Source organism: Montipora capricornis, chromosome 4, assembly GCF_036669925.1.
Source record: "Montipora capricornis isolate CH-2021 chromosome 4, ASM3666992v2, whole genome shotgun sequence".
Lineage (NCBI taxonomy): Eukaryota > Metazoa > Cnidaria > Anthozoa > Scleractinia > Acroporidae > Montipora > Montipora capricornis.
In genome coordinates this window covers 30,851,775-30,858,994 of record NC_090886.1, presented here as the reverse complement: position 1 = coordinate 30,858,994, position 7,220 = coordinate 30,851,775, and the positions used below count along the sequence as shown (strand labels likewise).

At 40.8% G+C, this 7,220-nt stretch overlaps 1 pseudogene; it reads left to right on the top strand.

Annotated features, from left to right (window-relative positions):
• The first annotated feature begins 5,286 nt into the window (after positions 1 to 5,286).
• LOC138046531 (uncharacterized) lies at positions 5,287 to 6,125 on the top strand (annotated as a pseudogene).
• The last annotated feature ends 1,095 nt before the right edge of the window (positions 6,126 to 7,220 follow it).

The following is a 7,220-nucleotide window of genomic DNA, read 5'->3' as shown; positions in this document are numbered from 1 at the left end:
ACACGCATGTAAATCGTTCCTCATTTTTAAGAAAATAAGGCATCAAATCAAATGTTATTCGCTTAAAGTTAACGCTTACCTTTTTACTTGAGTTGTTGTGAGCATTTCCTTGCCTGGATCAGCATTTAAAGAGTAAAACTAACAAAGAAATCTTCACCACAAAAGCGTGATCGTAGATACAAACATTTGAATGAAACCGCCAAAACCTGTGGGGTGACAATTTCCCATGGGCGTAGAAGGTGGCTGAGTTTTTGGTGTTCAATTAAGAAGTCAGCGGTAGTTTGGGAAAATGAAGAGAGACTTCCGGTTAAATGATCGTGCTTCCTGTCGGGATGTTTCCGGTCGACTTTTTGACCTTAGTTATGTCACATTTTTGCAATCTGGCGGGAACCAGACAGGCGAGATCAAGGTTTTCAAGCACCAATTATGAAGTCTTCTGTGGACGAAGTAAGGGAAAAAGAGATTCCATTTCTTCAAGGAAATTTTGACAATGTTCGCTTTTTGGCGAATTACTGCTTTGCAGTCCACAAACGAGACGCAGAAAGTCTAACTGATTTGATCGACAAATATCTTTCTTTGAATTCGACCTCCTTCATTCAATCGGAGAAGCATGTGAAGGAGAAAAATCACAAACGCTATTCCCCGAAAGGTAAGTGAAATGATGAGTTTTAAATGGAATTCTAAGAGAACGTAAATGTAATTATCTTCATGTTTTCATATCCTTCGTAAACTGTCTCCATACCAAATTATTGTGATTATTTGCTTGAAGTGGCTCCTTGATTGTCTCTTAATTTGCACATACAGCTCAGCACATTTTTGGACACAACAGAGGAAATATCCCCATTACTTTCTTTGGAGTCCCCTTTACAGTAGAAAGCTCTGAATCCAGACATTGCATTCATAAATCGTCAAAGGTAATAGTAAATTAAACCCGTCAGTTTCTATTATATTTCGTTTATCAGCATTTTTGGAAGTTGGTCAGGATTATTTATTTGTTCTCATTTTTATGCAAGGGGCCGACAACGTAACTCTTCAGGAGGGGAGGGGGTGGGTGATTGGGAGAATTGTTGGAAGAAAAAATTGCATGCATCAAGAATGTAATAGAAAGCTTATGGGAAAAAAGGGAAAAAATATCCTGCCCACCAGATTGCTAGAAAAAAAAAATTCTTGATGAGCAGAAATCAACCACCCCCGCCCCCTCCCCCTCAAGAGTTAAATGGTCGGCCCCTAAGTGAAGAGCGTAAAATCGCACAGAAAGTTAAGTTCGCTTGTATTGCTTATGATTGGCAGTAAACATAAAAGTCTCTGGATCTTGAAAGTGGCTTGTGGTGTTTTGTTTAGCAATTTGTTGAGTTGATTGTTACTGATTTTAAAGTAGAAACCTAAGGTAAAACTGACATGATTTTCCATCGATTCAAATTGTTATCTACATCATCTACATACACTTCTAGCTATATTAAGTCCGTAAAAATCGCTAAGACATCACACCAACCAATATGTGGTGCTCCAAAATTTGCCTTACTTAACAGTCTCATCACAACACAACAAGACTAACAAAAAAATGCGACAGCAGCCAAGACTAAAACACTGATAGGATTTTGCCTTTGATGTTCTTTGACATGATTTATTATTGCAAGCACCCTCTAGCAGAAGCAAGCCCTTCCAAGAACTAAAACATTTAAAAGTGCTCCTAATTTCGAATTAGCTCCCCCTCCCTTCCCCCTGATTCGACAATGTCGAAACTAAAGCGCGATTGGTTGACCTGGTTTGTACTATGCTTCAATTGCAGGATGCCAGGGGTGGGTCTAAAAAAAATGATCCCCAATGTAAGCCTACAGACCACGATGAAGCCTCTAAAGCTTATTTAAAGTTCCAAGGGACACAAAAATTAGATTGTCCAGCCCGGATCCAGGTGAGGGGGATAAAGATCTTTCCCGACTACGAGGTGAGGGAGTGTAATTGTCAAACAGCTTATAGTCTTATATTGGCCAAGAAAAAAGTTCTTCATCGATTGAAGAATGACATGTCCAGCGCCATGACGATAAACACAGTAATGCACTACCACCTCAAGATCCCACTAGCATCATTCATTGCGTGGATCGTAGAATTATCAACAAAATTTATGACCTCGTTGGCAAAGGTGTAACTCGCTCGGACGAAGTAAGAAGATGCCTTGAAGAGTATGTGGAGAGAGAAATGTTTGCCAAACACCCACCTCAAGAGCGCCCTAAGAAAAGTAATCGGAAGTACTATCCTACAAGGCAAGATTTGAGAAATCACATCACTAAAGCGATTGCTACGTCCAAGTACTGCAAGGATGATCAAGAGTCTCTGTGCCAGAAGGTACTAGAGTGGCAGACAGCAGGCACAGGCAAATTTCTGTACAGGCCAAAGGGCAGAGAAGCTGACACCAGAACTGGCAAAGAATCTCCGTGCACTGAAAAGGTTCTTTTTGTGCACCAGGAAGTCTGGCAGCAAAGACTTCTTAGGAGGTATGGATTAGAGCTGGTTCTCCTTGACGCCACCTCCAAGACCACCAAGTATGTGCTGCCTTTATTTTTTCTTTGCGTCCATACCAATGTCGGCTACAAAGTCGTGTCAGAGTTCATATGTGAGAATGAAGATGCTGACTCCATAGCTGAGGCGTTGAGTGTGATTAAAGGTTGGAATGATTGGTGGATGCCCTCTTTCTTTATGGTGGATTATTCGACAGCAGAAATAAACGCCATTGAAAAAGAATTTCCCAACGCATCCGTGTATATTTGTGGTTTCCACAGAATTCAGGCAGGGAATAGATTTGTCCGTTCTGGCAAAAGTGGACTTGATTCACAACAACAAGAAATCCTCATTGCACTTTTGCAACGCGTGGGTACTGCGCATGAAGCGAGTGCTCATAAAACTGCAGTGGTAAAGTTATGAAACGCTGCCCTCTACAAGACCAACAAACACGTGCAATAGTATGTAGAAAAGGTGTGGATGTCTTGTATAAAACGTTGGGCTAAAGTGTTTCGAACGTAACAGGTGCTCAACATAGTGAACACCAACAACGGGGTGGAAGCACAAAACAAGCATTTTAAGTACGATTATCTGCCCAGATCTGTCGATAAATCTGTATTTGTATTTGGTATTGCTGTTCTTTTGGTGGAATCATTTATACCAGATAGTTACCAGCATTATCTGGACACAAACTTCAAGCTGAGCAGTCGATACAGCATACCATGTTATCTACGAAACCGCCCAGCTCATTTCATTAAGCACTGTATTCGCAGCAAGTTCCAGGCAGATGAGTTTCGAGAGAGCGATGTTGATTGTGTAGACTTGGTGCAGGGCGAATTCAGGGTCAGAAGCTCCAGTGATGTGACGATAGAGTACACTGTACAACTAGAAACCCCAAAGTGGACTTTCCATGCAAGCATTTCTTCACTGTTTTCAATGCATACGAGGAGTGGGATTTTCCTCGCCTGCCATACCCCTACCTTAACAGTGTTTTCATCACACTTGACAACATTGGGTTTGAGGAGAGAGGGGAGGATTTTTGGCAACAATCTTAAGAGGAAGTGCACTCAATGGATATAGATGAAGCAGAGACTGAAGATGATTCCACCTCTCAGGATCATGATGTGCCAAGCAGAGATAGCCCATGCGACTACAAAAATATCTCTGATGGGTTTTCAAGTGAACGAAGTGATTGTAAGTCGAATCGTGAGACCAATAGGAATATCAATTCAGGCCCGTCAGTGGCAAAAGGTACGAGAAACAGCAGGCCTTGTCCATGATGCCACCTACCATGTGAGCAATATTGATTGCCTTAAGGAAGCGATGGAGGCTCTGAAGAAAATACATCAATCTCTCATGTGCAACAGCCTCAGAGAAGGAGGTCTTCCTATACGAAGCAGTCCACCAAAAAAGCGCCTAAAGGTAACAGGCTTGGACTATCACAAAGTATTCCACAAGAAATTACCTCTGCGTAGAAAAAGAAAAATACGTGTAAGATCCCAAAAAAGGCCGAGAACATACCTGTGGTAGACCTTACTTGCAGCTCACCTTTGCCACGAGGAGACCAGGTAGGAACTTACGCACACATGTAGACTACACACCAGGCTCTCTACAAAGTACCAAATTCCCTCTTAATTTTTTCTCTCGTTGTACTTTCACAGATAGTTACTGAAGAGGGTATAGACCTTGAGGTTTTACCACCCAGTGAGGAGGAACAAGGATTCGGCGAAGACTGTTCACAGGCCAGTGCAGACCATAGTTCGTGCCCCAAGACTACAGTGGGACCAGATGAAAATACTGTCGACAGGTGAAGTTATTTTTAACGAGTGCGAAAAATCTTCTCTCCGAAAACGTCATACAGGTTATCAATTTGATTGATAAGAAATGTTTTCTATTCTAAAAAAGGCCAACAGAGGAAGAGCGAAAGTGCACTCCTGCTGAAAGAGTAAGAAGAGCGACTGAGGATGGCACGCAGTTTGTTGATGCTATGTTGGAGTTTGGGCCCATTCAAATCACATTGGGTGACCTGTGGACCTGCATTCCCCCTGCTGAAATAACAGCGGCAGAATCTGTGAAATTGAAGGATGCAGGATCTTTTTCGGATGGGTGGTTGCATGATAGTGTAAGTAGTGATTGATCACCCATTTCTGTCTGTTAATTTGATTAAGGTGTGGAACTCTTATAATTTCTGTATTGTTTGTTCCCATTATATCGTTTAGTAAGGCTGTCATTGTCATTAGTATGTTGTTACTAAATTGCATTCCTGTTGTGTCAACTATCGAGATGCGTGATTACAAACAAAGAAAAATATCACTATCCAGCAGCAATGACTAATTATTTATTAATGTAAATTTTTGTATTATACTCTTTAGGTAATAGACGGGTATCTTTGGTGTCTGCAGAGAGACAATCCCACGGTTCTAGCCAGTCACTCATACGTATCAGAGCTCGTCAAATGTGGAAGCAGCACCCGTCGTACCTGGGGAGATGTAAAATGTTTACACATCAGACTTATTTTGCAGCCCGTAAATTTCCCGGGAAACCACTGGACATTATTTGTGAGTCAATATAATGCAAACTTTGTGCAGTATAACATACGAGCATAGAATGAATCTCGGTGATAACACGTAACTCTGTTTTGGTACTGCACCAGTTACATGTAGTCCTGGTCTTAGGAGACATTTAGAGGATCTCAGGTTTGCTTGAGAGATACTTTGGCAAACATGTTCATTCAGTTATAAAGAGCAAAACTGTAAGCAAAACGGTATGAGAATGAGACTCAATAATACAATGTATGTGTTTTTAAGTGTCCTTGTTGATGTGAGAACAGGGTGGAAGTTTGGTTACTGGCCCTTAATTCAGCCTCGACACTGCCAACAGAGGGATGGTTACAACTGCGGGGTTTTTGTGTGCCTTGTAAGTTTCTCTGTCAATTTTGTTTAATTTTAATAATGGGAAAGTGAAAAGAAAAGAACGTAGGATAATTTATCTATTTGCTTTCTCTAGTTTTCACGATGTCTTGTTCAAGGGCTTGACTTCACGTCTCAGTTTAATATGCAAAGGGAACGAAGATGACTTCTTTCAATGCTGTTTGGCTCTTGCTACGATGACATACAGAAGTAAGCTCACTTCCTTTTTCTAACAACGACAACAACCCACAGTATACCAAAGCAGGGGCAGATCCAGGATTTTTTTTAGGAAGGGGTGCACTCGTCCCTTGCTCTACTTCAACACCAATAAACCACATAGTTTTTTTTGCAGAATACCAGTTGTATTAGAAACTGCAGATCGTTTCAGGGGGGGGCACCCCCTGCACCCTCCCCCTAGATTCGCCCCTGCAAAGGGCTTGTGAATTGAGCCTGAAAAGCAGAAAATAAAATGCAACGAGAATCGTAAATGTTAAGGTGTTGAATATAAATTGCCTGTCGTTATGCTAGACAATTACTAACGCTGGACTCTCGTTTCCTATTTTTAGAGGTTGCAACATTGCAGTTTGTAAGATCTGTAAACAGGATGACAATGACGACTGGTTGGGCTGTAAACGCTGTGGACAATTCTTCCATGCTAGCTGTCTGGGAGTGGGCTTTGCCACCACACTCTGTCAAACTTTTTATTTCACTTCATCATAGCTTTCAGTCTGTAGCCTTCAACTTTTGCACAACCCAGTTCAAATTAGTCTAAGCAAACCGCTTGCAACAATGTGCGAAAAACGAATCAAATGTTCTTACTGTGATCTATTTTCCAAATTACCTATGGTTCTTTTCTTCTTTGTTTGGTTTATTTTTAAGGTGTGTTTGATCCCTCTTTACAAGCCCTAATATGTATGTAACAAAATCATTCGCAATACCATGAACGAGCGACTAATGAGAAAACGTATTAATATCAATAAGTATTGAGATTATTGTGGAAACAAACATACACAAAACAGGGGAGAATTGTTACTTAGTGTATACTTTCATGTCTGCAGTAACACCGGCTTTTAATACATATTTGTAATAAATCGCCCTTCAAGGTCAAAACTCAAAATCACAATACTGCAGCCTCGGGCTGAATCGGAAATATTTATAGCTGGTGTTGTAGTTTCACTGCACACAACGTAAAACTACATCAATGCAACTCTCATGGGGGGCACTCCAGATTTCAAGTTCCGATTCAAGTGATGGGGGCTGGTCGCATCGGATTTTTTTTATTACAAGAGAATGCATGAGAAATACAATGATCCTAATAACTTCAATATCAAAATAGAATCTACAAACCACTGTTATTACTGTTATTTCTTTTCGGCAAATACCACGTTATGGCATAGATTCGTGATTTGCAATTAACGGCTACATTAAAAGAGAACAAAGAAAAATGCTTTTTAGTTTTTAGAGACATTGCGATTGCGGTGAAACTAAGTGAGAGTGAATCGTGAATAGAACTAGTTACATCCATCTACTGTACATGTGACTTGTGGACAACACTGTTATTGAGAGGCAAAACATTCCCCATAATCAGAGCATTTTTTTGGGTTTTGAATTGTGGCCCCATTCATTCCCCGTCACTTGGAATCAATACAATATATATTCCCATACATCAAAGCACCTACCACAGCTGTGACATAACTAAGGTCAAAAAGTCGACCGGAAACGTCCTGACAGGAAGCTCGATCATTTAACCGGAAGTCTCTCTTCATTTTCCCAAACTACGGCTCACTTCTTAATTGAACACCAAAAACTCAGCCT